The following is an 11,022-nucleotide window of genomic DNA, read 5'->3' as shown; positions in this document are numbered from 1 at the left end:
GGAATATCCGCCATTTGGGCTAGGAGTGAGATATTCACCTCGGATTTGCGTCATTGTGTTTCTTTTGACAAACCCTTCAAAATGAGGGGTCACTCAATAGGGGTTGCTATTTGAAAAAAATAAGTCACCCCCTACCACCTACCCTGTTAGGGGGGTAAAAAAATATTTTTCATGTGAAAAATTGCGAAATCTTTGTTAACTATTATTGCCACAAATAGAATATTTCTATCTATTTCGGTTTTAAAAATACAGATTTGTTTCCATACTTAATTTACACACTGTATATTTAGCCTATCGGCTATAAATTTTCTGCAAAAGGGACATCTATATACCCTGTGCGCGCAATTAGGGCACAGGGTATGCCCACATGGTTGTAAAGCAACTGTGGGGGCATTCTCTAGGCAAATTTGACACGTTACCAAATTAATTGGGGGATTTGATGGTCGTGGAACTCGTTCTGATATCATAGTGTCTATTTGGCCGGTAGTCTGCCTCAATACACCTTCTAACGTGTTACGGAGGTCCTCCCATAGAGCTGATATAACTGCTGGCTGTAGTCCACAAGCATTTGAATAACCCTCTAATGTATTTCCGGCTAAGCTAGCTACAGCTAGGAGTTCGGTTCGTAGCGTAGCAATCCTACCAGCTGCAGCTGCAGGTAGGGTAAATTCCGGGTTATTCACAGCCTGAAAGATATTATACAAGAATTAATGTTTTTATCTATTTATATAAAATAGTATAAACCATAAATCAGCTGGTTAGTAAAATTTATTACAGTAGTATATAATAAATCTCTCAAGTTTGAGGTAAACAATAGTTAAATTTTGTGTGGAAAGTTTAGTGTAAACATATTAATTTATTTATACTTAATTTCTCTTTAAAGGATACCTACCCTTTGAAGTAACCTCCTGCGAAAGGTTTCAAGGCGAGCGCTCTGCCGGCAGCTGCGACATTCACGTGTTTCAGGTATAGTTGAAGTAGAATTCTGAAAATAGAAACATATATATTAAGCTGATTTTTATTTACTTCAATATATAGTTGATTTATCATCAAGGTAATATTATATTTGGATCACTCATTTACTAGTTAATCTGTATCATATAAAACTGGGGTAGCTTTCTCTTCTAATTTAAATTTATTGTTGAAGGAATAAAAATAACTGAATAAACCTCTGTTATAAAAACATATACTACAGATTTATATAAACATTTGTAGATTTAATAATGTAGTGTTTAACTAATATTCTTTCTATAGATTTGTATAGGTGAAATATTTGTTTAAGTACTATATCAAGTCCCAATAAGTGGAAAATAATATGGTTTTATAAACCAGGTGTAGCCCACTGCTGGAATTTAAAACTTATTAGAACTAAAAATATATGTGTTGAAGTAACTTTGTGATTAGTTAACTAATGCAACTCTATTTAAGTGTAACAGTTTATTAGATTAATAGCTATAAAGATTAATAAGTTTGATAAATGTGGTGTTTTATTTTTAAATCTTTAAAAAAGAGATAAATAATAACAGAAAAAATCTAATAGCTGTAATTGTATCTCAACACTTTTATTTGTTGTATATATAAGAAATTTATCATTAGTAACTAAAGCAAGCTTAGGAAGCTAATATGTTTAGTAGAGTTAAAACCATTGAAGTAATTACTTAACTATATCAGCAAAAATAAAAAGTATGTTGAGTTGAATGATTTGATTTTGAGTTTGTTCTTACAGGCTATCAGTATTACACTTATATGTCTTGTAATGTTAAAATACTTATTACAGGTTGTATATGTTGGGGAGATTGTGATGGACCGGCTAATTCATCAGCTGTTGGCCGCTGTCTAGCAACACCAGCTGGGGTATTCACTGTTGAAGGTGTCTGGGATATAGCTGAAGTTGAAGGTATTGTAGGTCTAACGATATTAGTTATATCGGAAGATGGCTATTGAAAACAAAATAAGTATTAGTAATAGCTTAGGTAGTAATTACTTGATTACATCAGTAAAAATAAAAAAAATGTCGAGTTAATTAAATTGATTTTGTTAAAATACTATAATAATTTGTACTTGTTTCTACATGTATGTTTTATTAAACAGAACCTTACTGTTGAGCATAAAAGAATATTAAATATGTAGTAGTATTGGATGTTTATAATAAATGTGGAACAAACGATAATTTATCTATCTGATGTTAAAAACAGCTAAAAGAGGGCTTAACTTTATCATTAAAAGCTACTAAATATAGTAGCTTTGACTTGAAGGTGGTTGATAATTATTTAACTTCTTTGGTAATTATCTAACCACATTAGTAAAATAAAAAGTATGTTGAGTTGAATGATTTGATTTTGAGTTTGTTCTTACAGGCTATTAGTATTACACTTATATGTCTTGTAATGTTAAAATACTTACTACAGGTTGTACTCGTCTGGAAGGTTGGGATGGTCCAGCTAATTCATCAGCTGTTGCTGTCTGCTGTCTAGCAACACCAGCTAGGGTATTCACTGTTGAAGGTGTCTGGGATATAGCTGAAGTTGAAGGTATTGTAGGTCTAACGATATTACCTATATCGGAAGATGGCTATTGAAAACAAAATAAGTATTAGTAATAGCCTAGGTAGTAATTACTTGATTACATCAGTAAAAAAAAAATGTCGAGTTAATTAAATTGATTTTGTTAAAATACTATAATAATTTGTACTTGTTTCTACATGTATGTTTTATTAAACAGAACCTTACTGTTGAGCATAAAAGAATATTAAATATGTAGTAGTATTGGATGTTTATAATAAATGTGGAACAAACGATAATTTATCTATCTGATGTTAAAAACAGCTAAAAGAGGGCTTAACTTTATCATTAAAAGCTACTAAATATAGTAGGTTTGACTTGAAGGTGGTTGATAATTATCTAACTTCTTTGGTAATTATCTAACTACATCAGTAAAAATAAAAAAATGTCGAGTTAATTAAATTGATTTTGAGTTTGTTCTTACAGGCTATTAGTATTACACTTATATGTCTTGTAATGTTAAAATACTTACTACAGGTTGTACTCGTCTGGAAGGTTGGGATGGTCCAGCTAATTCAGCAGTCATTGCTCGCCGCATTGCAACATTAGCTCCTGTATTAGACGACGACCTATCTACAGATAGCCAAATTCCATCGGTTGAGGATGCCTGGGCTACAGCTGAAGTTGAAGGTATTGAATGAGGTGTAATAGGAGGTACTACTAATGAGGGTCTAACAACAGAAACTATTGTTGGTGAGAGCTGTTGAAAATAAAATTAGTATTAGTAATAGGTGGGGTGTTATTAAAATAATATTAAATTGTTTAGGTAATGCTACCTACATGTTCTGATGAAAACATTCGTAGAAAACTTGAAGGTTCCAGTATTATCATATTTGTAATTTCTTCATGTGGAAATCCAGAAATAGGGATTGAAGCTGAAGGGATGTTTGTTAGGTCCCTCTCATAAAACACACCATCTCTCTGAAACAAATAGTTTAAAATGTAAATAGGTATAAGATTCTCTTAAACTATAAAAATCTTTTTGTCTCTATATAACTCACCATAAGAATTCGTAGAACACAGGTAACATCATTAATCCTTGAAGTTATATAATAATCCTCAACTAACAGCTCCTGCAAAGCTGTTGTATAAAGCTCGCTTACACACCTCTCAGCATAATCTTGGTCTACTTGCCGGAAGTTGGTGGGTATAGCAAGTCTAGCTATAACTTCTTCCTGAAACACAATCTTAGCTAAATAATGATATACAGTATAAACATATATAATATAAATTATATTTTAATATTGTTTTAAAAATATTTAAAATGTATTTTACCGAAAAAATTTGAAGAACTATCCCTCTTGTGTGTACGAACCAAAGGCCAAAGTTATTTGATCTGTTAATCTGAAACATAAAATGGTTATAATATAATCCTAGTAAATATTTGTTGTATTGTTTTTGCTTGTATATTTTTGGACTTTTTAAATACTTCTTTTAAAATATTTCTTACTGAGTCTCCACGGGGTAAAAGCACTCGTTCTGTATTTAGCCGCCTACGTCTAGTGGGTGGTGGTGAAGAACTCTCAGATATCTGTAAAAATAAAGCTTATTAAAAATAGAATAATAATAACTAACTGTTAGTTTAACTATTATTGAAATCAACTCATCTGTTGGTTGCTAGACTTTTTTTAAAATTACAACCTTAAACTAAAATTAAAGTTTTAATATTTTTTATCATAAAACTCTGTTACATACCTAGGATTATTTAATATCTAAGATATGTATTATATAAGGAAAACTATAACTTACATTATTTATAGCTCTTCTTTGTTCATTTTGTCTACTCTGTAAATAGAAGAAAATAATATTATTACCCTATTTGAACTAGTAATATTATATAACTCTAAAAGAATTTTTTGTCAAAACATTTTGTTGGTTAGGAATATCTGTGTAGTCTAAATATATACACCTGTGTGTTTAATCATGCTTAACATTATATGTTGTAGCTTTCTGAAATTATAAGGCTCTCTTATAAATAAAAATTAAATCACAAACTATGATCAAGTATATATATAGTATAGTTGAGATAAATAGAACTTGTTTGAAATGTAGAACTTTGTGATTGGTTTGTAATAGAAAAAAAGCTATTAAAATAAGTAGAATTTAAAATCTTGTTTAACAAACTCTAACTAATTCTAATCTATAAATATACTTACAGCCGATCTTAGAATATCACGATCATCTTGAAAGAAGGAATCTCTTGAACTCTGACTTGGTGGAACTACAGATCCAGGGCTTGAAGGTGGTGAATCTATGATGCTTGAATTTGGGCTTGATGGTGAACTAGCTGGTGAGTTGTTTTGTATAGGAGTTACTAAATAGTTATAGATGTGATCATTTATGTGTATCCAGTTTGTATTAGCTGTAAAACGCCTTGTTGTTGTTTGCCAAGCCCAAATAGGGTTGTCTTGAAGTGTATACATTCTGATCAATTGCCAATTATATCCATCAATGTTTTCATGTATGATAACTATACAATTAGAGGGACCTGCTCCTTGTATTTGTATTTCATGTATTAGTTGTTGCGCCGTTTGCTAAAAAAACAAATAATTAAATTATATAGCTGATTAAAATATAAACAATAATCTAGAAACTTTTAAAACAGCTAGAGCAGAGCCTAAGAGTATAAGACTAGTTTGCAACATATTATTTATATAGATTATAAATATGTTTGTTGCTTAAATTATAAATACTAATAACTTTTAAAGAGTTAACTTAATCACCTCACTATAGTCATCAAAACTAAAAACAAATTCTTAAAGCTCTTGTGTAATTGATTACTGTGTAAAATCTGTCTAAATAAAAGGTTTAGTAAAATATATTTGATTTAGAGTAAAGTTTAAGATATGAGAGGTGACAAAAATACTTAATCTTGATATATTGTAAAAATCTAATTATATATATTCAAGTTATATAGCTTACCCAGGTAATTGGATAAAAGTTGCTTAATACATGTGGCGGGGAGCGAGGCGGTAAAAGTGGGTTAGCTTCTAAAATGAGAAGATGGCCAAGATCGTTTTGAAAAAAACTATCTGTCTCCATAGCAACAAATGGCTGAAAACATAAGTAGAATTAAAAACCTAATAAGTTGAATTAAACACTTAGATAAGTAGAAGTTTATCTATATAAAGCTTCTACTTACAACAAGAACAGAAGATTCAGCCTCTCTTAACATATCTCTTAAGTGTGAGTTAAGGACAATCCTTTTTGATATAGGTGCTTGCCGAACATTAGGTCTTGCAAGCAGTTGACGTTCTTCATTAAGAGTTATAGATGCACCATTTCTCTATAAAAAACATATTATGATTAATAAAAAATACTTTTTAAAAGAGACACATTATATAAATAAAATTAGAGTTTTGTCTGTATATCGGATAAAATTATAAACTTTTTATCTTTTGGTTTTTTGATTTCTGATAACTAGGAAAAAGACTTTGAAATAGTGTTGTATATAGGTGGGAAATTATATTTTTAAATAAGCATTTTTAGTCAAGATTTAGTATATAATTGATAGATAAAACTGATAGTAAAAATAAAAGTAGGCCTATTATGTTTTATTTGTCACCACTGGTGGTTTAATTTTGTTAAAGTGCATCTCATGTGATAGGATATATTAGGGTTAACTAGTAGATACAGATAATTAATCCTTTTATTGATTATTATATTGGTTTAAAACAAACAACATAAATTAAGTTATATATAATAGTTAGCATATCTAAAAATACATAAACCAACTGTTTTATAAGGTTTTAACTAAATACTATAAAAGTTTTATATTACACAGCTAGTGATTATATATTTTTAAATAAAACCTACCATTAATCGAAGTAAAGTCCAGACAAGATTAGGATATTCTTGTGATGACTCTATGATATGGACTCCAGTTTGTTCGGGAGGGTTACTTATCGACCACATATCTCGAATCCTATTTTGAGCATATTCCTAAAAAACCATACATATATAGATTAAAAATAAAGAATTAGACAAACTACTTCTACTACTATTAGAGGTACTTAAACTACATAGAGACCTACATACCTCAGAAATTGTCCAGAAGCCCGTAGGTATAGGTGGTATTAGGTCTAGATTATCATAGTCTAATGTGACAAAGGAAAGGACATCCCCATGCACATTAATGAAGTAATGTTCCAAGTCAGCATTGTAGGGATATTGATCCAAAAAGGTCTCCAAACCACCACCCCACTGTAATAACAAATATATATTTATACAAAAGTTATGAATTAACTATCAAATTAAACTATAATTTAGCTCACAGCCCTAATTAACATATAGGCAAAATTTTATGAATATTTAAAGTCAGCTGTTGGTAAAAGTTGGTTCTATGATATACATTAAAATTACCAATAGGGTGCAGTCTATTATATTTATAAAAACAGCTTCAGCATAGACAAAAATATACAATGAGAACTAGTAAAATTGTTTACAGTTAGGTTTTTAAATTTGTGATATCTTTTTAGGTTAAATAATAAAACATTATAGTAAATGTGTATACAACAAATATAAATAAAGATGAATAATAGTTTACTTACAGTTTCCAAAATTGATCGTTCTCTTTCATCTCTTGTATCTCCTTCTATTGTTGCCCTATCCTATAAAAACATATTCATTGATAAAAAAACACTAACAAAGAGCTTTTCCTAATTAAAAATAAATAATTATTTTATAATAAATATATTAAAAAACACAAAGCTACTTTTAATTATTTATCTAAAGTTGTATAATTATATAGTACTACTTACTTGACCATTTGGGGGCAGATTTTCATCAACTGCTTCAGAGCTGATTAGTAGTCTCAATACAAGTAGTATGAAGAATAATAACACCATATTAGCTATGATGAAAACTAACATAACAATAATCCATATAGCAGCTACAGCTTATATATATATGATTGGAGGGAGGGAACATCTGAGTTAACCACATTTTCCACCTCCTTCCTAAGACAGTATTATCTGTTACTATTTCCCCTCCTCTCCAAAGCAATATTATCTGTTACTATCATCATTTTCTAACAAGATGCCTAATGGTGTGTGCTGGAGCTGTCGCCGCTACGTCTTTTGTTGCTCTATTGAAGAACACTGGGGAGAATGGCTTCCCCTTTGTTGCCAGTACGTATCTTTAAACTTAATTTATAAAATTTATTTCTCAAGGGTTTTTAACTTTATGCTGATTCTAATACTCTTTTAAATGATTTATAGATGCAGCGATATGACAGCAGAGGAGATCCTAACTGTCCATTATGGACAGTTTAGGGAATATGTGGCAGAATGCAGCCACGAACTGGAAGAGGAGGAAGAAGAGGAGGAAGAAGAAATAGAAGAAGATGAAGGGATCGAGGCCGATTTAGAAGAAAATTGGTAAATTTATTAAATATATTTTCACTTAGGTGACACAGGTTTAAGTTTATAGTAGGATCATTATTTTATATAACCATATAAAAACATATATAATGTCTAAAGTTTAAATATCACAAATATTTTTAGGTATCCACTTTTATTTTAGGGTCCACTAAATCCCTACACATATATTTTTACATAAAAACATACACTTAACTAATTAACCCGCCCCCGACTAAGTTATTTGTCCAGTTAAAACTAAGCAAATTTTAACTTATATTTTTACTAAAAATATTTATCTCTAATTTAAATATCATTAAATTTAACAAACGCTTAGGGTTGCTACAGCAGAGAGTAGTAAAAGTATTTTTAACTTTAATTGTATAAAATGATATAAGCAAACTATAACAGTTTACAATTTTCTCCATAAAAATAACATAGAAGTAACTATTTGGCACACAATAATGTTTTAATCTACTAAATTATTTTTAGGTTAAAAACCTGTTTTACTTTATAAAACTCTTGGTTCAGCTATGTTGGTAGCCTCTAGGGTTATCAAAATAAAATTGGTTCTAGGTCTTATTATAATATATTAGCTTATTTCCTATATAGAAATTTTGCTAAAACCAAAATTTTTATACAACTTTTACTAATTTAAATGATAAAAACTTATTAACAATTAAACTAAGTATTTTAAAACACAATTGTTATACAAATTGTCAAACAGCTACAATAGTTTTAACAATAACTTTCCTTAAAGATGTTTTTTTACATAATAATAAATATAGACTATAATAGGGATCAAGATATATATCATTTTACTTTATTTATATTGAAACTATAATTATAATATCCTACTAAAAAATCAATTTCTTATCTATATTATAAATTTAAAGGTTTGTGTGATTATATATATTACTCTTAAACAACTAAATAGATTAAGCTAAAGTTTAACACAATAATATATAGCCTCAAATATATACATATTTTATGAGTATTTAAAGTTAGCTGTTAAATCTATACATTAAAAATTATAAAATTCTCTAATAAGGTATAAGGTATTTATCTTTGTATTTATAAAAACAGCTTCAGCAAAGACAAAAATATATAATATAAACAATAAGTAGGATTGTTAACAATTAGATTTTCAAAATTGTGATATCTTTTTAGGTTAAATAGTAATATTCCAACTAAATTACAAATTAACTTTTGTCCTTCATTAATGCATAACTTGAGTATAACTGCAATACACCTTATATGCTAACCCAAAATAGGTATTTTGTTGGTAAAATAAATCACCGAGATTTGCTTATAAATATTTTATACAATAGTATTATATTTTTAATTCCCCAATAAATTCTCTATAATTTATATATCTCAAGATTTTTTTGTAAAGATTACACAAAATCATATTCGACATTGGTTTTACCACAGATAATAGACCGGATAAAACATGATAATAATTGGCCATTTTTATAATTCTTATCTGACCCTATGCCACTAAAGATATCAAAGTCCGTTACAAGAAACCATACATCCTGTTGTACTATCCTCATCGTTATCGAGTACACTTATCACAGCGGATGTGTGTTTTTATTTAGATAACCCTTTCCGCCTGACAAATAATTTATATCTAGTATAGTTTTTCCTTATAAAAATTATATATACACATCTTTTAGCTTTATATTGGATAGGGTTTGAGACTATCCCCTCATTAAGTGAGGCCAAGTTAAACGTTATACAACCTATCCAGTTTATAATATTATATACCAGTTTATAATATTATATAATATTATATTGGTTGATGTTGTAAAACGTCCTCTCCTTTATTTATAAAGCTTTTTTTTTGTCAAGTCTATAGATTTAGTTATATAACCCTACCAAAGTTAACATTCAAAGTTTGCGGGCGGTTTAGTTGGCCTCGCCAGTGACTTTCACTCATGGTTTGCGGGCGGTTTAGTTGGCCTCGCCAGTGACCAATAACATTCACACAAATACAAAGAGGGGCACAGGTTCTATCCAATCTGAACCCCTCAGTGTACACACATTCACACAAGTACAAGGCATAGCACAGGTTCTTCTAAATCTGAACTACTCAATGTACACACACTCACACCTTAGTCAGGTTACATAAGTATATATCTATAGACTTGTTTTTTTTACTAGGAGAGTTATGTACAGTGAAAATTACAATTACATTTACAAAGTTATTTACATTTACAATTTACAATACAATTTACATAGCTCTTTGAACTTTTCTGTATCCAAAAGGTAAAGTATCATATTGACCTTCATACCTCCTTTTAGGACCAGTTATTTTAAACACTTTGCTCTCAGCGATGGTGACGATGTCTCTGTCTCTAGTCCTTCTGATTCTACTTTCTTCGATTTCTATAGACTGTTTTGCCTCACTTAGAACCATCTCTTTTAATTTTTCAAAATTTACAACTTTTGATGTTTTAAAGTTAAGGGTGAGGCCCTTGATTTTACATATTGGGATCAATTTTTGTTGATTGGTTGACCAGACAAGGTACGCGTAAGTTTTAGGCCCCCCAGAGACAAACTCAGTAATGTATGAGCCGTGTCCATACTCTACTAATTCGTCAGTCATTTCACCGAGGTAATCTCCTGTAGACACCCTATAAAGACCGTTTCCATATATGTAAACAGCACTGTCAGTATCATAATATAATACTTGAGCTCCTAGGGCCTCAAGGTGTTCATAGAGCTTGAGTCTTGCCTGCGAGGTAGTGTAGGCCGCAATACAAACGTTTATGTTACCAAGAGGTTCACCTACCTCTGTTAAATATTCCCATGAAACTACAACAACCTCATCATTAACAATCTGAATTCTGTTTACTTTAATTTCGGGGCTAGAGAGCATTTGAAATAATGTTTTCGAGTCTCTAACAATAGTAGCCTTAGTTTGATTTTCCCTCTGTCCAAATTTTCCCCAAAAACTGTTTAGTATTAATTTTGCCAAAGATCTCAAACCTCCATTCTTAACAATCTTTTCTTTCTCCAACTTAATTCCCTCGTGTCCCAAATACTCTGCAATATACTTATTTTTGTTATTCCTCAGTCTTACACCATTCCGGATAGCC

At 30.0% G+C, this 11,022-nt stretch overlaps 2 long non-coding RNA genes across 2 annotated transcripts; both read left to right on the top strand.

Annotated features, from left to right (window-relative positions):
* Positions 1-877: 877 nt before the first annotated feature.
* Positions 878-2,514, top strand: LOC128985896 (uncharacterized). Its single transcript, XR_008490087.1, has 3 exons — positions 878-966; positions 1,778-1,897; positions 2,409-2,514. It is a non-coding gene; the product is annotated as an uncharacterized LOC128985896 (long non-coding RNA).
* Positions 2,515-3,123: 609 nt separating this feature from the next.
* Positions 3,124-7,933, top strand: LOC128984887 (uncharacterized). Its single transcript, XR_008490004.1, has 3 exons — positions 3,124-3,191; positions 4,720-4,851; positions 7,781-7,933. It is a non-coding gene; the product is annotated as an uncharacterized LOC128984887 (long non-coding RNA).
* The last annotated feature ends 3,089 nt before the right edge of the window (positions 7,934-11,022 follow it).

Source organism: Macrosteles quadrilineatus, unplaced genomic scaffold, assembly GCF_028750875.1.
Source record: "Macrosteles quadrilineatus isolate MER2022 unplaced genomic scaffold, UCM_ALF_1.0 Scaffold_2__2_contigs__length_208266976, whole genome shotgun sequence".
In the NCBI taxonomy this organism is placed as follows: Eukaryota; Metazoa; Arthropoda; class Insecta; order Hemiptera; family Cicadellidae; genus Macrosteles; species Macrosteles quadrilineatus.
This window is presented reverse-complemented; position numbering and strand designations above follow the sequence as displayed.